The following is a 20,774-nucleotide window of genomic DNA, read 5'->3' as shown; positions in this document are numbered from 1 at the left end:
ATCGTCATTGTTTTGTCCCATATTCTCTTTCAATTGGGAAACAGTATCATTCTTTGAGGTATGTCAGCTGGCAACTTTAGCTCTCGCATGTTCCGCCTGGTCACTCAGCAGGGAGCTGGAAGGTTGCTGTCTGCTCCAGCCAGGTCAAGTTGCCAGAAGGTGTTGCGAAGGGATAAGTGTCCATCTGGACTAATATTAAGCTGAAAAAACGTGTGAAGTTTCATAAAAAAAATTAAGGAAAAGAGAATGGATCCCGCAGGTTTTCCCAAATTATATATGCATGTGGATTTCCTATAAACTTGTGCACTAAGACAAAGAGATTCCTCTCTAGTAGTTGTCAATAAAACAGTAAAGGAGATAAAAGTAGTTAAAAAAATCACTTCCTCAAGGGCAAAATTGATTTTGAAGATGGTCTTCCCACTCTTCTGAAAGAAGACTACCAAAAAAATGAATGCATGTAATTCAGCTTGAAAACCACGTTATGACCTTTGAGATGTCACATTCCAGAAGGAGTTATCATTCTGGAATCCCAGGCTGCAAAAAGGATGATATAGGAGAAACTGCTAGATTGTATTCTTTTCCTAAACACTATTAGATACATTGTACAAAATTCTAGTTCAATTTGGTGTGTTTGTATCTGATTTTTGAATTTAACCACAGTGTTACTTCACAATATCTTGGCATTTTGGTAAAGCCTGCTGAAGGATTTTTAAGTCTTTGACTTAGTTTACCTTCTGACCTTTTTCTGGTGGGGGTCAAAAAATAAGTGGATTTAAAATAATCATAATCATCATCATCATCATCATCATCATCATCATCATCTATCTGATGGAATTTTAGACCCTCCATGTGTTTACAGAACTGATGTCACACACTGCAGACCTCTCTCTCTGTATGTACATACAGATACAGTTGTAGATGTAGACATAGATATTGTCCAAGCTACAGAGGCTGTCACGTTTTCAGGAGGAGAGTGACAAGATCTTTAGCAGTTGGAGGGCAGGAAGAATCAGGGTCCCTGTGCTGTGGTCTTTTATTGCATGACTGTACACATCTGTGCAATTTGCTTAACCTTACAGAGATCTGCTTTAGCTGTTTGTATTTTGTTTTCCATAACCACAGTTTTTACAGCACTGGAAGGTTTAAACGATATTTGTGAAGGAAACCATTGAGAGTGTGTAACATTATATCAGAACTCATGGTTATTTTCAGAGCTGTTAGTTGCAAGGTGGGGATGAGATGATGTCCCAGAAGGACTCTTTAGGTGTATGTGGCATGTATTAAATTCTTTTGATTTGCTGGAGGAGCATCACTGATTTCTCACATCTGCAGAGGTAGTTGGCTACAAGAATTTAGTCTTAAGTCAGATCAAAAGCCTGCAAATGTTTGGACATATATATTGTATGAGTGTTTTAATTTATCTTGTCCTTTAGCATTCTATGTGACATGTTTTGCACTTCTTTAGGTTTTGGTTTTGGGTTTTGTTTGTTGGTTGGTTGGTTTTGGGTTTTTTGTTGTTGGTGGTGGTTTTGGGTTTTGGGGTTTTGTTTTTGTTTTTGTTTTTGTTTTTTCATTTATACATTTCTTTTGCTTTTACTCTCTCCTTATTCATGACCCAAGAATTTTTCTGTTATTTGGGAGAATTCAGAAGGCAACAAACAACTTAGATTATCATTGGCAGAAATCTTTAACCCTGAATTTCAGATGCTCATAAAACACAGCAGCAAAACAGCATAATAGGAACCTAGAGAGAAACCTAATGTGACACTAGGTGGCTGTTTTTAAAGCATGAATGCAGAAGTGGAAACATGTCCCACTGAAAGCAATAGCACAGATATTTTCATGATGAAAAACAGCAGCTGCAGTAACACTAGCTGCAATGAAAAATTACCATGATTGTCAATTCTCATATTTCAGATAATGACCTGATCGTCAGCTGAAGTCAGTTAGAAATTTCCCCCCATAGTGTATTATTGTCCAATTAGATGTATTATAGTGTTTTATATGCCCTCTTGAAGCATTTGGTGTTGGGATTATGAGGATGCACTGGATGGACCATTGCTCTGTTCTGAAATGGCAATTCTGTGTTCTTGTGTTCAAAGGAGGGAAATCATGGGTAATGCTTAATGAGGCAGAAGGAAAGAATTTGTGCCCTTGAAAATTATTTGTTCAGGGTCATACTTTCCTCCTTGTCGTCCATCTCCTGCCTGCCTGAAATTCTCAATGATTGGTTTCTGGTAGAGCAAAGTGAGGTCTTGTTATGTCTAGGCAGAGTGGAGGGAAGAGCCACTCTAGACTAAATGCAGACCACATTAAAAAAGCCCATCTGTTTAAAAGTGGACTATCTTCCTCTGGCAAGAGAGACATCAGAAGAGTGACAAGACTGCTGAACAACTAGATAATACTAAGCCTTCACTGTCTTTCATTATTAGTTATAGGAAAGGGATGTTTAGATGGCTGAAACATAAAATTTGAGAGCATGTCAGTGTAGCACATACCCTTCCATTCTCTCAGCTGAATGACTGATGAAATGAGTAGTCTGGCTGATCTGGAGGAGCAAAACATGAAGCTCATGATGCCAGCCAAGTCTGAGTTACCTGGAACTGCTCCCTACTGTTTACAAATCTTTCTTTGACGTAATTATATCAAAGTTTGCAGACAGTGAGCCAAATCTGCTCCAGTGAAGTCAAGGAGCATATATGGATGCCAAGTATTACAACTATGATGTCACTGCTGTTGTTTCTATGCCTCATCTGTGGAGATGCTCAACACCTCCCAGAAAAGAAAAGCTCATCTCAGATAGTCCTATTGTCAGCAGTCCATAACATGACCACTAAGAAAAGGGCAGGCTTATTTTAACAAAGGGAAATCAAGCTAGTATTTTCATAGTTACTCAGAGTTTGCTTGGGCTGTCATCCAAACCACTTAGATGTGAGCCAGCTCTGGAACAGCTCAATAGTTAGTGTGACACAGAGCCCAAGCCAATAAATTGGACATGCAGAGAGGAACTTATGTTTAACACTGAATCTGCAGTGCACCTTGATTTTCACCACAACTGCTTTGCTACTCATCCCAGACCAGTGGAGATCTCATAGTCTTAGAACAGGACAGGACAGAATAGAATATTTCAGTTGGAAGGGACCTACAATGATCACCTAGTCCTGATAACTTCAGAATGGACCAAAAGTTAAAGCATGTTATTAAGGACATCATCCAAACGCCTCTTAATCACTGACAGGCTAGGGGCATCAACCACCTCACTAGGAAGCCTATTCCAGTGTTTGACCACCCTCTTGGTAAAGAAATGTTTCCTAATGTCCAGCCTAAACATCCCCTGGCGCAGCTTTGAAGCACTCCCACACATCCTATCACCGGATACCAGGGGGAAGAGATCAGCACCTCCCTCTCCACTTCTGCTCCTCCTCAGGAAGCTGTAGAGAGAAATGAGGTCACCCCTCAGCCTCCTTTTCTCCAAATTAGACAAACAGTTCCAGCTGTGGAACTGGGTCATGCTTCCTTCCTTTTCCTGCAACCAGCAGCACTGCTCACCATCCTCAGCTATATGTTGAGGCATATAAAATCTGCTGCAGGTGTGAGATAATGTGTCCTGTGAGATTAAATCAGTGAGGGCAATGTGCAGCTGAAGGGGACTGTAAGAGGAAAAAAGATGATCAGTAGCCTCAGTGCCACCTTCCGATACAGCTTTTTTCACAGGAGTGAATTCCATTTGGAAAGACCAAATCAGTTGGAGAGGGGGAAATCAGTGACAGCAGAGAACATCCTTTCATAACCCCAACCCCTTCTGAAACCTCACTGACCCTTATATGAAAAGTTTAGCAGCATTACAATACTTGGTAGTCTCATATCACTACTTTTGGCATGAAAAATTCCAGTAACACCTCTCTACAGTAGCATAGGTGGACTCAAAGTTTATCCTGTGGCAACCAGCATTTTGCAGGTGCAACCTAAAGCTGAGCGTCTCAGTTTGTACTGATCTCCCTATCTACTTGGTGAAAATAAGTGTACCATAGGTAGATGAAAAAAAAAAAAAAGGAAAAAAAAAACCAAAACAACAAAACCCCAAAAAGTTGGTTAGAAATTGAGAGTTGCACTGAGGTTTTTGTCCTCTTAAGATCATTTTCTGGTCATTTTGGTTGGAAGGATCTTGAAGAATGACTTGGGGGAAAAAAAAAAATGCAACAGGAACAGATGGTGTAGGTTTTGTTCCATACCAAACCTGAGTCCATACTGAGGGTAGAGGTGAGGGGCTGTGTCATGATTGCCTCTGGGACTGACGTACAGACTGATATTAGTTTTTATAAGCCCTATGGTTTATTATTAAATCCAACTCCTGTATTTAAATGAGAGAGCAAAACGTAGTGCATGGTGAGGGAGGATTGCATCTCCACTAAAAAGCTTTGGTGCAAGATTATTTTGAAAAAGGTAGAAGGAATTTCCTTTTGTTTTGTAAGAAACCTGGAACTGAACAAATCTGTTAGTCTTTTACATTGCCTGCAGTAATGAGACTATCTGTCTAAAATAAGGTCCAGTTCTGTTTCTCATGAAATAATTGTTCCTGATTTCCATCTTCTGTATACTTAAATGCTAAGTATATATTTATGGCACACTGACATATTTAGCTGTTTTGAGTAAAATAGATGCTATTGTCAGCAATGCCTTATTTCAGCTTCTTTATTGCATGCCCCTCTTTTTAGCAAATAGGTGGTATAATAAAGTTCTGATCCTACATAATCAGTGTGGTTTTTAATATGATCCACTTGTATCTCCAGGGAAAACTAGCTTCTCCTCAACAAACAATGTCACCACTATGCAGAAGGACTGAAACGTTTGGAACGAAAAAGAAATTTTGCAATTCAGATTGGGTGGTGGTAAGGGAAGGTAATTTTGTTGATTTTCATCAGGGAACAGAAGAACCTCAAACAGTGAAGACTGGGTTGTTAAATTAGTTCTGAAAATCATCAGCAGCTTTGTTTCGTTCTTTCCAGAAGTACTCATTTCACTCTATTATAGCACAGTCCCAGACACATGCATCAGGTGGTTCAGAAAAAGACAAAAAACTTTGCTCTACAAATATTTGTAATCCATAATTACATATAAATTATGGGAAGTAGGAGCATTTTGCAGCTCCTTTGTCCGAGCTTCTTCAGATGGAAAATCTGCTTATATGCCTGTATCTTGGTGCCCATGAGAAGAAATAAAAGACTATGGGTCAGAAGGGAGTTAAATCACATCTCTCACTTCTAAGCCCATCATCAGCCAGATCTGGGGACTTGCCAAAGTTCAGGAATCTGGAATGTAACTCATTTCACCTAAAAATACTTGATGTGATCTTACACCTAGTGCAGTGCTAGTTTGGGGTACTGGCTGCTACTGAAAGGAGTAGCTTCATTTTCTTTTAGCTATTCTTACAGCTGTATGGTTGTTGTTTTTTCTTGTATGGGACCTTGCGATTGAGCCATCTGCATCAAACTTAGCTGTCGCATTGCTGCAGAATGCAGTAAATTTTCAGGACTGCGAGCTGCGCTTTAGTGAGGCCATCTCATGAGGGAAAAACTATTTTGGGGGGAATGGTTTAATTTTCCATTGCACGAGCTTCCTGAGTTGATTCATCCCGAGGCTCTATGACCCTTAATTTCAATGCAAGGGAAGTAACCGGGACAGGTAGAAGAGAGACTAGAACATTTCTTTTGAGCAGCAACCTGAAATCGTACCGTATTGGGACTCTAGCCAACTTGGTCAGCAGTGGACATCTATACTTTACACATCTGAAATAAATTAACTACCCCTGCCTCTCTGGATTAGGTGACTTGATGGACTAAGCACCTTAAATTCAGCTCAGTCTGAAGACTATATTAAGTCTTCAGGAAGCCATGCTATCCTGTGAATAAATTGTTAGTGTAGTGACTAAGATACTGGTTTAATTGTTGCAAACCTGGAAATTCATCCTGGCTTTATTGTTAACACTGCTGTATGGTTTTTGCAAGCTTCTCTCATGAGAACTAGTTCTGTGTATCAGTAAAAGTTTTGGGGTAATATAGTTTTGTGCACACTTGCTGGTCATTTAATTATTTTATTTTTACCTTGCAGCTAAAAGATGGAAAAATGACCATTTGAAAAAATTAATTACTTTGTTACTCTAATGAACAGTATCATGATCCTATGTAATTTTATGCATATCTCTGTACAGATATGCAGATCTACTGAAGACATTGGCTGCTTTGTTTTCTTTCAGTTAGAATTGCTGGATATTACGGTAACTTAAAGTTCAAGATAAATTAATAAAACCTAAGTAGTTTTCTGTCTATTAGCAAATACTGACTTGAACTTACCTGTGCAAGCACTTCTTTTATTCCAGCAGCTTGTCCGTGACCCCTTAAGAATTACTCAGATGGCATGGATCTTGAGGAAATAAAAAAAAAAACCCACACAGAAAAAGAGCCTCATAGGTATTTTTATTTAATAAAAATAGATGTTCTTCTCCACTTTATTTAATTCAGATACATTCTCTGTTTCATAGTCCTAAGAGTATATTACAAAGATGAACAGATGTACTAGTGGATTCTTATATAGAAGAGTAAAAAGTCTAGGATGCAAATGGGACATCTTAGTCTTTATAGAAACTTAGGCAGTCTCATATCACCTGGCATTTTCCATTCGGTTCAGCTTGCCTGGCCAGAAGAGTTTGTGGATTGATTATACAAGTCCTCTGGCTTGCAAAATAACAGCTGCAATATCCAGAGGTTCTTCCCTGATTAATTTATTAATGTTAGAAACGGTGCCCCACAGAGGCTTCCTAAATACTGCTGGTTTGATCGACAAGTCTGGGGAACTCTAAAACACTAAGGGTACTTTTCTGTGGACTCCAGTGTGTCGTGGTTTTGGGAGGGGGTGTCTCTGACATCGACTTAACTTTCAGCTATGATTGGGAAAGAGTGAAAAAGCTTTCAGAGTATGTTGCACACTTTTTTTGCAGGCTTTTCTCCTATACCTTTAATTTCTGTAGAATCAAGTCGTTAGTTACCCACTTTCTCATCAAAACAGATCAGGCTGTTGGGACTGTTGTCTCCTGTTGCTATGTTCCATCAGTTCCTACAAAGAATGCACCCCCTCTGCTCCATCCTGAAGAAACATACAAAGAGAAATAGCCAAATAGCAGTGTAACCATGGCTCTCATTTTCTAACTTTCCTTTTCCTGCTACGAAACAAATTATTTGAGTGTAATATTTTGGTTTCCATCAGTAAATTAAACTGCACCTGCAAATTCTATGTATTTTGTCTTGTAAATTCCATGGATTTTGTGTGGCTCTTCACTCAACTCTTTATAAGCTAAATATGAACAATAACCATTATATCCCCCAAAGGAGAGTGCTACATATTTTTTGTTTGCACAAGTGTCTGCATCCTATGAGGCAATTTCCAAAGAATTAAAAGATGTAGATCTGTCTAGGGGTGGTCAGGAATGGTCTGAGTCTGGAGACAGAGGAAAGGTATCATTTTACAGTTTATACCTCCACTAAAGCAGAGTGTGATAAAAAGACCTTTGAACTGATATTTCACTATCTACTGCCATCATGCATTACAGCAAAGCACTGTGCAGAAGTAGCAACATCATGTTAAATGCGCTGTAGATGCATGACCACATAACTGCCTCAGCTAAGAAATCATGGAAATCATCACGGAATCTTAGAGATGCTGGTTGGAAGAGACTTTCAGAGGTCATTTAGTCCAGCTTCCTGCCTGAAGCAGGACCAGCACCACCAGCAGATCGGGTCAGCCATGGCTTTGTCTGAATTAGTCCAGAAATCTCCAAGAATGGAGATGAACGGCCTCTCCGGGAAAACTGTTCAGTGCTGCAACACCCACCTGGTAGAAAGGCTTTTCCCAAAATCCAAGCTGAATTTCACAAAATTCAGCCTGGAGCCATTGCCAGTGCTAGTAATGAGAAAAGTTTGGGTTTTTTTTCTTTGCCACTACCCTCCAGCTTAGGTTGATATTAGATCACCTCCTTAGTATCCTCTTCACCAGATGACAAGGACCCAGCTTATCCACCCTCTCCAGGTAGGTCATATGCACAAGCCCCCTCACCAGCTGCTTGAACCTCCCCCTCCACATCCCTCTTGAACTGATGAGGCCAAAACTGGATCTGTATTTCAGGTGCACTTTCACTGGCATCAATAGGCATAAAAAATACCCCTGATCTGAAGGCCCTACTCCTCCTAAGGTAGATGAGGGTGCAGTTTGCCTTATTCACCATAAGACCACTCTGGAAAACTGACTGCTGATAGCACTGTAAAGTAGAAGTTTAAATCTAAAATTCTATGTACTCCAGCATACATTTTTTCCTGCAAATCTTTGTGGCACTTCACCTGTACAACCTTGCCAAGGTAAGGTTTATTGTGCACTTACAAAAATGATTTGTAGACTTGCTGCTTGCCTAATATATGCAATATTTATTTATTAGTCTTCTGATTTATAATACTTGTATAAGAAAGTACATTTTTCAAGCTCTAGGAGATTTTGCTGTAAATTAAAAATATAGTCACGTAAAAATAGACAAGTTATTGCTCCTCCCAGAAAAAAAAAAAAAAAGAAAGAAGACACCCAAAATTGCATGAAAGTTTGATTAATGTGTCTCACTTTACATAAAATACAATTAGGATGTTCAGTATCTCCCACAATTGTGGGAAATAGATAAGCCATTCTGCAAACTGCTCTGACTATTGCAAAATTGAGGTTGCAGTGGGTAATGAGAAAAGCGCAAATTTTAATGACGCATGACTTTTATGGAATGTCTTGTCTAGGAAGGGGCTAAGGTTTAGCTGGTCTTGCTGAATACAGCTATGGAAGTGAGGTACAGGGGCAGGGAACAGGTCCAAAGCCACCTTTGTATTTCTGACTGACACCTCCAGTTCCTGGCACGGATGTAGGTCTCATCAGTCACAACTTGGTTGGTTGGGTTGACTCTAAAGGCTAAACCCTGGCTTCTCAACGGAAAGGCATAAACTATAACTGCAGTGACCTGAAAGTCATGGGTAGTTAACACAGGTTTCTGCAGCCACTTCACAAGCTACTACATGTGTGGTACTACGTGTGTGAAGGAAGCTGGGAACATGGGTTGAACATCAAGAAAAAGAGGAGAGTTAACAAAGGCCACCTGAAGTGGTAGAGAAGCTGCTTCTGCACATGACGTGATTACTGTGGAAGTCTCTGTCACAAAATGCTATGCATAATAATAACGTCTGTGTGTCTAGAGATGATTGGACAATTTAATGGAAGAAAAATAGCTAAGGGATATTTCCATAATAAAAAAAGTGATTTTATAGTTAATGATTACAAAGAACTACACTAGTTGCTCAGGGTGTTCCTAAAAGGAGGACGGCTGGACGCTAAGAGGGTGTTTTGGGGAAGCAATCTTGTGCACACACCCAATAGTTAGTTTTTGCCTAGGCATTTGCTACAGGTCCCTGCTGGAAAGAGGTTTTTGGGATGCACAGACCTTGCTCTGATCCAGTGTGCCTTTCCCTGTGCCCCATTTCTGGTGCTGCCTCTGGAGTCAAGGCAGAGTGCAAAGCTCCTCTGGAATAGGATCCAGAGCAAGTCTGGGAATTACCCTTTAAAGGATCTTCTAGAGTCTGGGCACCAAAAGCTGAAGGGATGTTGGACTACCTAAAGCAAACGTTTGTGAATGTCTCCTTACATACTGGATGATGAACGGACTGTTACGATCATCTGCTCTCACCACATGGCAATACCAGATAGACCACACTATCTTGATTTTTAAATTCTGACTTTTTAAAGCAGTCAGCTACTGAAGATGACAGCTGACTTTTAAAATTCAGTAGCTCAAGTATGGTGCTTTTCTCTGTAATTTAATAGTTTGCTTTTTAAATAAATTTCAGATTGATTTAAAAGTGCTCACAGACAGAAATGCATCAAAAGAATGGAGAAAGTCAGAAAAGGTAATGCAAAAACTTCACTTCAGAGTTTTATAAGTTCTAGGGCCTGAAACATCATTCAGCCTATTCTGGAAGAAGGGATCTTTTAAATTTTCTCTATGACAAACTGTTTTTTTCAATCCCCAACTGTTCTGCATATAGAGCTCTTCAGAACAAGTTCTAATGACTTTATTTTTAGACAGGAAAGATTTCCCTCTTTCACTTCTTCTTCCTCAAGGAGAGAGGAATAATTTTGTTTGCTCAAAAATTATAAGAAAAACCTAAGGCAGAGAGTGAACTTGGAAAAATTTAGAAAAGTGAATGTTTCAGAAAGAACCTGGTGACACCAACCTAAAGATTATTATTAGAAACCTTTATGAATTCTTAACAATTGCACTTCACAACCTATAACCTCAGTGGGATGAACACATCCTCCAGAGCACAGAGAAGAGGTTCAGGTAACATCTTGCCTGAAATGCCTTAGGAAAACATAAGTAAATAAAGACATGTCAGGTGCAAAAAGAAGTGTCACTCAGCTTTTGTGACACTGGTATTGGTAAATCCTACCAGTTAAATAATTTAAAAACAAACAAACAAACAAAAAACCACAAACCCAAAAGCTAAAAACGTGGAAAGGATTCAAGGAAGAAGGGCAGAATTTGGAAAAATCACCAAAAATGGAATATATATATATATATATACACACACATACATGCCCCCCCCCTTTTTTTTCCTTTCTTTTCCTTCTATTTCATTAAATTCAATATATATATATCATTTATCTAAGAGAAGATAAAGAGGTGATCAATTCATGGTCTATCAGTGGCTCCATCACGAAGAGAGATTTTTAATCTAGCAAAACAACCCAGCACATAAAATAGAATAAACCGATCATTACATCAAGTAACTGGAAGCAAAAGCTACAGATACGTATTAGAAATATGGGACAAAGGCTAAATGGAGATAAAAATTCACCAGGGAAACAGTTTGCCTTTGAATATGGTGAATTTTTAAAATGAAGATAGACTGATTTTCTAGAAGGGATGAGTTGGCCTTTTTTAGACAAACAGAAGTCTAGAAAATGGATCTGCTAAGACAACTGGCCCCACTGGGTGAGTACCCAGTGAAACCTCCTGAGGGTTTGGAGACCTTTATGTGCAGCTTAGCGGCTGTAAGCCAGGACTAACCTGAAGTGACACAGTAATGTGACTGATGGATAAAAGCAAAGCTCTGTGAAGGCTTGACAGAAAAACAAAACAAAAGAAAAAAAAATCTCCAGGGAAGGGGTGGGTTTAATTATCACTCAAAACACAAAGATAGGAAGCTCATGATATTAAATGCTGGCTGCCTGTGTGAGATGTAACACATGAAGAGTGTAAGGCTGACCCACTTACATAATTTGGTACAAGCATCTCTGACCTTGAGAGTCTACCAGACCTAATGCGTGGGGCAAGATGGTGTGACAAGTGTGTGGTTAAAATGTACCACCACTTAGGGGGTGTTTAATAAATACATGATGAAAATCAAATGATGAACCAAACCAGGCCATAAGAACAGATTTATTGTATATGAGGAGAATCATTACTTACCATAGATGACTGTTGGGTGCGGGAAGGTGGAGACTCGTGTGGCGGGATCACCAACAGACCACCATTTCACCTGTTACTTTCTGTGTTTCCAAAGACATGAGTATTTGAGCTACTTGAATAAGATTGTCCAGAGATGTTTGTGACTGCTGGGGGGAAGTGGACCTTAGAGGAGCAGGCAGCATGGGTTTGTTCAGGACCACAGGATCACAGAGCAGTGCAGCCAAAAGGCATGGGATCGGGGGAGAAGTTTCTGGGAGAGCTTCCTCTGTCTTTAAGATCAATTAATTTGTCAGACAACTGTGAAGACTTTAATTGTTAGTTGCCACAGAACTTCCAGTTCATGGAGACAAGAGAGAAGTGACACTAGATGAAATCTGTCCAGGATGGAAATTAAGTCATAACATTAATGATAATAAAATACTAATTATACCTGGAGCAGCATTTTAATAATGATAATTCAGATTATGTTAATGTACCATTCTCTTTAAACATGCTAACTACCTGTTCAAAGTGTAGAAAGTCAATGCCATGTAAGGCTGGCTCTCATTAATTTTTTCCTTATATGCTGGAATTCTTCACTTTTTTGGCTGAAGTCCATTTTCCTTTTTCAATCAGCAGTTTACATTTTAAATTCATTCATTAGGTAGTAAAAAATCTTTAATTAAAAAAGTAATTTATTCTTAATGGCTTCAGGTCCTGTCAACTGACAAAAAGTATTGCTTTAACCCATTTATTAAAGTCTGAGTGACACATTATCTCCCAAGAATGTTGAAGACGATATGATCGTTATCAGATTTGTTTACTCAGCGCACACAGAGGATTCATGGCTGCGTGGTGATGCTGGTGTCTTTTATTACTTAAACACTGATTAAGAGACCTGCTTGGTGACTGTAAAATTATATTTCATAGCACTTTGATTAACACCCTTTTCAGCTCTGATAAGAAATGGCCAGGGTAAGAGTTAATACTTTAAAGAGCTTCTTTTGGTGCATTAGCTGAGTTTCAAGATGCTGTTTGACAGGAGCTGAGGGAAAGGGGAGAGCAAGAGAAGGTGCTTTGGCTACACGGGTCTGTCTTTTGCCAGATCTAAAGGAAGAAAGAATTGCCGTGAAAGATGTACTGTAAGTATACTAAAATTAGCTGGATTTTTATACAGCATGGTCTTGTCTTATTCCTTTCATGCCCAGGGTTAATGCTTTCAGTGCCAAGTGAATAATGCACTAGTCTTGCATAGCAGGGTGGGGAGGAGATGGGGAAGGGAAAGGAGGAAATAAATTTGGTTTACAGCCATATTTTCCCCATGGGCTTGATCCAAAGGTCAGTCAATGGAAGATGTTCTATTAGTTTGGCAGGACATTGCATTGGGCCCTATATCATCCTGGGATACAGTGTTTTGTGAAATGCAGAATAGATATTCTATGGATTCTGCTGAATTAGGCTTTATTTCTACTTGAATAGACCACAAACTAGCTGGGCAGAATTGCTAATTCTACATTCAGAGAATGAATTCTTGTACTGGTGTCTCAGGAGTGGAAACAAGAAAGTAAACAGAGAAACCCTACACACAGCTTTGTCTAGCTCTGTGGTCTGTAAGAGGTAATAAGTATTTTCAGATTTTCTTGCAACTGAAATGAACCAGGCATATGTGTACACAACTTATATTCTGAAGAAAAGGTAGACACTTAACTGGTCTGTCTTGGAAGGAAATTAAGGTGTGAACGTCTGAATCTTGCTCTATAAGAGGACAAGAACCCCTTCCTCAGTGCTGTCTGTAAAGGTACAACCAATCCAAATTTAGTATTTTTGCTGATATTCTTCTCTGAGAAGGGGAAAATTGATCATTTTTGATGGTTGCTGTTGATTTTAAATTCCCAATCACTCTTTGAAAGTGTGATTTGTCTATTTTCAGGTTTAGAGAAAGGATTCCAATGACACTCACAGAAGTTCGCATTTATAGAAAATCAGTGGGTATGTAGATCACATCACAAGTGAATACTTAGGAAACAGCAGTTCATGATGAATGTAAAAAATCAGAGATCAGCTCTAGAACTGCTCGTCTGAATTCAAAAGTAAAATGTTGTAAATAACCATTACAACTGCCATGCATTTAGCAAAGCTTCAACAATTATCTATTTCATGAATTGGGCCTTGTCAGCGTTTAGAAGAAAAAGAGATGGAGAAAAAGAGAGAGAGCGAGCGGGGAAGCGCAATAGTGATTTGCCAGGAATTTTCCTTCATTGACAGAGGGCTGAAAAATATAGAGGAAGTTATGAGCAAGTGTAATGATAATTTGTGATGCCATAAAATCAACTTCATCGCCTGTTGTGTTTTGAAGATCAAGATTTTGCACTGTCTGTCCAGGTTGTCCTGGTTGAAATATCCCAGCAAGTTCTGGGACTGGCGTGCTTCAAGTGATGTAGGATGGAACACTAGAAACCTGGTAACAAAATGTTCTGCACAATTACCTAATTGCTGTGGAAACTGCTTTCTGAATTTAAAATGTCCTTTTCCCTGCACAGTTTGTACATTATCAAATAGTTGCACTTTCAGGGAATATTTACAGGACCTCGCTCAGAGGAGGGCTTCCCAAGGGAAAGGTTTTTCTGACATAGTAGTTTGTATGAAATTAATCTGACTCTCAAGATCTGGTCAAAAATGAATAAGCACTAAGCAGAGAAAAGAGAATTTTTCTAATGTATTTTAACTCTATATTCATTGGGTTTCATGCCTTTCTTGAAATTAAATTTACATATAAAAGAACTTCATTCCCTTAGTATATAGGAAACTGAGATGTGTAAATATACAGCTTCATTTTCAATAGACCTGACCCAAAATCTCTCAGTTCAAAAAAGGAACAATTTCAGCTGAAAACTGGAAATGGAAGCTGCTTCTTGAACAATGAATGTCTGATTTTCTGTAACATTCCTCCCACTCTTATCTCATGGTGTCTCTTGCAGCACCTTAGGACGCAGCTGCATCTGTCCCTCTGGCAGTTGGCCCTGACACCTTAATTCAGCATTAGTTTTTTATAAAAGATGTTTTTTCTAGTTCTTACCCCACCTTCTCTTCCCTCTTACATATTTCAAAACTTCAAGAGCATAACTGACTTTTCAGTATACATGCATGCTATCTGGTTTTGATGGTGATGTTACCAAAGATACCATGGTATGTTTTACTGAAGATGTTAAAAACATTTATTTTTTTCTTTTCTGGACCAAAATATTTTTTTTGCTTTCCTATCAAGAGCTGATCAAATGATAGTACAACTTCAAGTTGCTATGGAAACCAGCCTACCAGAAAGTAAAGCTACTTTAGAGATTAAATTTTCAATTTTTAGGTTTATGATGTCTATATATGCCTTCATAGTTTCAAACCCTGGATAACATACTTAATGCCCACTGATTGCAAAACATGCTTAATGCGTACAGGCATACTTAGCTCAAAGAGTCAGTTGTCAGTGAGGTCTATAAAGATAAAAATACAATATTTATTATTATCATTTGAAATTTAAAAAATATTTTATTTGCAAAAGAATATTTATGCTCTATATGCATTCTCTCAAAATGATATCTTAAGCAGGTATCATCAGTTCATAAACTGAATCCAATACTAACTGTAGCAAAATATATAAGGAGAAATAAAACACTTTTATTACAATAACCCCCAAAGACTTCACATGGTCATCAAATAGTAAAATTTAATATATAAATAGTAAAGAAAACAGTTACTTTCTTCTCTGCCAGTGTTTGAAATCCATTTTACAAAGAACTTTATGGAATATTGTCTTAGAAGAACTGCAACTGTTTTTGCAATCATGCCTTTTCAGATGAAATACTTTTCCAATTGGTCCTGCAACCACCAGAAATGATCATAGAGGAAAAAAAACCAAAAACAACAACTCACAAAAATCACATACTGGACATTACTTTTAAGGGCAAATTACAGAAAAATACTGGATATAAAGGTTTCTCAGACAACAAGCAAATTTTCCACACAGGTCCTGAGGTCTGCCATTGTGAATTAGTTCAGCGCAGCAATTTGCACACATCATTTGGACTGGACAAGAAGACTTCCTCTTTCTGCACATCAAGCAGGGGAAAAAGCTGATTATACTTAGGGTTACATCTGTGATTGTCTACCTATGTCCAGTTAAATTATGTTGAAGTCTTTCTTTTGTGTTTGTTTTTTGTTTTCTGAAACGTGCAATACAGTCAAAGCTTGTTGGCAGGAGAAGGTGACAAGAGAGAAACCCCTTAGCAGAGAGATTACTCTGAGCTACTGTTCTCCTTTGAACTTCTCAGCTCCATTGACTTGAGCATGGTTTCACGGAGATGAACAACGGGAATATTTTGTCACATAGATATGAAATAGCCCGCCTAACTTTTGCCATCTACAGGCTGAGTGTTCAGACTATGCCAGTAATCAAGTGCTAGTTAACTGAGACAAAAATCTGCAGAGATTGACTTATCACATCCCCAAAATAATGTCCAAGATAGGTGAGCTTAACCATGTCCTGAATAGCTCTCTATTAAATGCAGAGGGAACCCAGGCAATAACTAAAATGAGATGCTAGCTTTTAGGCACACAAATTTGCTGAGATGAATCCCATTTCTTCTAGCAGACAAATCCCAACCAATCTCAAGCAAATGGAGAGAAGAGCATCCCAGAGACTGTGGGATGTGCAGAAAACTTGTGCTGTCACAGGAGCTGGATCCCAAATATGCATCTGGCAAGCAGAGACACCTAAGCATACAGGTGGAGGCTCTGGGATGCTTCAGGAAAGGGGACACACAAATTCAAATCAGTTAGAGGCAACATTTAGGGAGATGATGCTCCTTGGCTGCTCCTGATTCCTGTGCTTGAACACGTAGCTCAGTGGAGGAAGATTTACCGTCTCAGACCATGCTGTGTGCCAGGCTGAACACTAAGCAGTGGCATACACGCTGCCTAGTTTAAAACCAGCGGGAGTGCCTTTACACAGCAGTGTACTCTGCAGGGTAGGTGTACTCTGTGGCACTCCATGCATTAATGTTCTTCAAGGAAACAGGATCATCAGACTTCCCTGCTGAGGAGCAATCAAGCATACAACAGTCAAGGTGGGACCAAAAGGGGAAATATGTAAGATCTGCAGCTATTTCACTGGTTGAATCTGGTAATACACCTCTCATCTATCCCACAGGAGGTAAACCAGCAATGTTTTGCTGGGGTATGAAAATAAAACAAATATTTCAGAGCTGGAATTGGTTTTAAGGTTATCAGCAAAGCTATTCAGGTTTACAGTGTCGTGGAGCTTGAATCCTTGTTCACTTACTTCCCTTCCTAAACTTAGTGGCACTGTCTTTCCACAGGGTGAGATCTCTAGTGTGATGCAAGTGTCCCACTGATTCAAACCATATAACTCCAGGCAGATCTTCATCCTGCCAAAATTAGATTTCTGCTTCTTCTCTCCCTATCACAACTCTGTGATTGCCTTTTTCTTCCCACAGCATTTACCTCCTAACCTCATGGCCTGTTCTATATTTTCCTTTGTGAGGTTTCATCTTCCTTCTCTTCATGGATAGCTTTTGCGCTCGTTATGTGCAAAGACTAGGGACTGCCTTGGGGTGAGATAAGAGGCGACACTCTTTATTGCAAGCACTGAATCCAACAAAAGGTAAATTACCAAAACATGACAGATTCACCAGTGTATCTAAGATGAATTCTGAACAATTATCAAGGGCCTTGCAATTAATTTCTTCATGTCTCCACCTGCAGCTTGTTAGCAATGCACCTGGTTCCAACATTAGAGGGATATGGATTCATATTAGAGGTTGTCATGCGTAGGCACATGAATTTTTCACACAGATGCTTCTATGGTTGGGTGATTATTTCAGCAGAAATACTTGCTTCATCACTAGTATATTAAATAGGCTGCAGACATTATGAAAATCTTGCTCAACAGAGGGAAAAAAGCAAGCACATCTAGATGACAGCCATGTAATAATTATTGTCATGTAATAATATAGCTCAGATGCGGTCTCAGCAGCCTAGCTGAAACGATCACACTGTAGCTCCCATTGTCGGTGGTAAAAATAAACTGAAGGAGGGACAGGGAATATGTGAGGCATGGTTTTGAAGATGCTTGCTGACTCTATACTAAATATATAATTCTGAACTGTGGACTGTATTTATTATGGTTTTATGCAGCACATAGACCATGGTCCATTCCCATGTGGTATCCCAGTGTGAATAATAGGGTCAGAAAATCGATAGCTGAGAAAAAGGACATGAGTTGGAGCTAAACAGTCAAAGGGGTAGAGGCGGTGAGAGGAAGTCTTGTTCCTCAGATGTGTAGAGGCAGTAAAGAAATGGAGAGTCTGGATATACAGGTTGCTTAGGTGTTATGTTGGAGATATTTGACATTTCTACAGTCTGAGCCCGCTTTTCCTTCTCTTCTGTTATTTTCCAAATATAAAATGATGAATTACTGCAACTACCAGCCCCTGTGTTTGCATTGTGTTATATTCACTTGTCAATGAGAAAATTGCTACCAGCTAAATCATGAATTCATTCTTTTCTTTATTTCCTGATAAAAATCAAGACTGATCCATGATTCAAGGTCAGAATTGACACTGCACTTCCAGAAGGCATAGTCATTGATCACTGGAGGATGTTTTTCGAAAACAAACCTTAGTAGATCAAATCAATATCTACTTCAGTCTTTTCACACACTAACGTTGTTTTTGTCAGAATTAGAACTGAGTTGAAAAAAAGACAAAAAAGGCTCCTTTCTATCTGGTTATAAAGGAAACGTGTTGGGTGGTTTTTGTCTTTCCGAAACAAGCCCGGAATTTAGCATTGTTGCTTTGTCGTGGTTGTTTTTCTTTGTTCGCTTTTGCAAAAACCAGCTTTCTCCTATTTGTATTTACCTAATTTTGGAGAGTCGCATGCCTAAACTCTCTGCTTTAGACTCACCATATGGACAACAGAGAAAAGCAGGCAGAACCAGGGTGTGATTCAGCCCATCTCAAATCAGAGTCATTCTCTACAACTACCTGCCTTCACTGACAGTATAAAGAGCATGAGTTCTACAGCTCCTCTGTGGAACAAGGGATCTCTTAGTTTTCAAGACTGGCATTTCTGAAGTAAAGATCATATTGCTCCTTTCTGCTGTCAAGAAAATTATCTGTTAACGGGAAAGTGAAGACCACTGCTGGCATTTGATAGAGCAGACTTAGTACAAAAGACAACGCCTGAGATGGAGAATGTGGGTGAGTCTCAAGATTCTTATTTTAAAGCTGATTTCTCTCTAGCTTCAACTTACCAAGTGCAACTCTTTTACATACAGTCTACATTTTTTCCCCAACAGTTTTCGTATTTCACAGAAGACTGGCTGCCTTTTTAATCTAAAAGGAACTTTATTACCTTTTAATTAAAATAAGGCTTGGGCTATATTTTAAAAGGAAGTTGGTTGTATTTTATCTGGATACATAATAACACATACAGTCATGACAGCTTACAGGACTTCTGGCGTGGTCAGACAAACTACCACCACCGTGTGTCAAACGTGTTCTATGTTTATGCTGACATAGCTGGCATAGATTTCAGTTTCGGTAACCTGCTCACATTGCACGTGGGAGTAGCTGGCACACAAATATACCTTCATGTGGCTGTACTTATATCAAGACAGAAGCTGGATGCCCTTCTGGTTAGGCTCCAATTAATTCCTGGCACTAGAGCTCAAACTTAGCTGTCCCAAGCAGATGCAGTTAAAACTTGGGTTTTGTTATGTCTCAGCAACAGTAGTCACAGATTTACCAGACAGGACCACAGGGCTGTACTCCTCCTCCTCTCCTGTTATATGACAGGGAAGGAACTATAGTGCCTTGTTATCACTGTGTTTCCATCCAAACGCAGACAATTGAACTGGAAAACACATGTTGCTTGGCAATTGGTACAAATCTGATGCTGAGCTTGTTTCATGGTAATTAGTCTGGGCATGGCAGTTATTGAAATATTCAGAAAGTCATGACTTGTGTTCATCCATCCTAAATGTTTCACAGATTTTTCTCCACCAGCATCGTTTGACTAAGTATTTGTTTAAGATGACTATTCTCCAAAAGGATTTCCATGAGAATGTCTAAACTGCCAACCAAAAAGTTTCCATTGGTTTGTTGGCCAGCAAAAATGAGTGACAACAGACTGAAAAGACATCAATGAACAGCAAAATAAAACATGTAAAACCTCCCAATGCAACAGATTAAAAAACTCTATGCCAGTCAATCATCCCAATTATTAAATGAATATTTAGAAACAATCCATTTCTTTAAAGACATTCAGGATCAGTTCAGAAAGGGATCAAATAAAATGAATCCATTTATACATAAATGACATTCAAAATAAATATTTTGACTGGTGAAGTCAATGCATAATTGATTAAGCAGCTTGGTGTGTAGGGGTTGCAGCTTACTAGGTCTAGCTTCTGTGAAAATAAGATGTTTCTCATGCTACTAATCCTTCTGTTGCATCAGCTTTTCTCCAGTATGATAAAGTAGATTTATTTGCTGTTTTCAATGCTGTACTAAAACAAGACCACAGCTTGAGCTGATTCTGCACATATGTGCTATGCTCTGGAAATCTCTATTTGAAATGTGGACAAAACAGTGTATGTATAATTTAGGGGTGGTGGGGTCAAAGCAACCATATTTATGATGTCTCACATGGCTATACTTAAGGTGAATTAAAGAAAATCACGTGACCAATTGCAGGATTTGACTTGGAGAATATAAAAGAAAAAGAAAAAAAGTTAAATTAATGTAAATCAAGACTACCGGCTCTGAGATAGAAATATAGAATATCTGCTGGTTTTTAAAGGCCACAAATGTGAGAAGTTCAAGCAGACCGAAGACACTTTCTAGGAATGTATACACTGCTATATCCTTAGAGAAGCATGATAGCAGGTGATTATAAGGCAAAAGAGGGGAATTGCTGGGAGGAAGGAAAGCTTTTTTTCAAAAGAAGTGTGTCTGAACTCAGGAGGAGGCTTACCTTTGTTGAGAAGGTGAACACAAATCTAAAGCAAACTTTAAAAAATAGAAATAGGTGTGAGGTTAAATTAAAGAAGAAAAAAAAACCAAACCAAAACACCAACAACCACAAAGGCAAGCTGAAGTTTCAAATGGCAGTTTCAGCAGCTACCAGTTGCCAAATGTCCAACTAAATTCTAATCTGGGCACATGAAGAAGATCCA

At 38.9% G+C, this 20,774-nt stretch overlaps 1 long non-coding RNA gene across 3 annotated transcripts in view; it reads left to right on the top strand.

The window, feature by feature from the left end:
* The first annotated feature begins 12,396 nt into the window (after window positions 1–12,396).
* The window catches only part of LOC129206393 (uncharacterized), a 40,438-nt gene continuing 32,060 nt past the window's right edge, over window positions 12,397–20,774 (top strand). For 2 of the 3 annotated variants that reach the window (XR_008577111.1, XR_008577113.1), the window contains exon 1: window positions 18,585–18,795. This is a non-coding gene — a long non-coding RNA (uncharacterized LOC129206393). Of the gene's footprint in view, window positions 12,667–18,584; window positions 18,796–20,774 lie in introns of those variants that run through there. The other variant, XR_008577112.1, reaches the window with a different exon arrangement.

The sequence above is a fragment of the Grus americana genome, chromosome 4 (assembly GCF_028858705.1).
Source record: "Grus americana isolate bGruAme1 chromosome 4, bGruAme1.mat, whole genome shotgun sequence".
Lineage (NCBI taxonomy): Eukaryota > Metazoa > Chordata > Aves > Gruiformes > Gruidae > Grus > Grus americana.
This window is presented reverse-complemented; position numbering and strand designations above follow the sequence as displayed.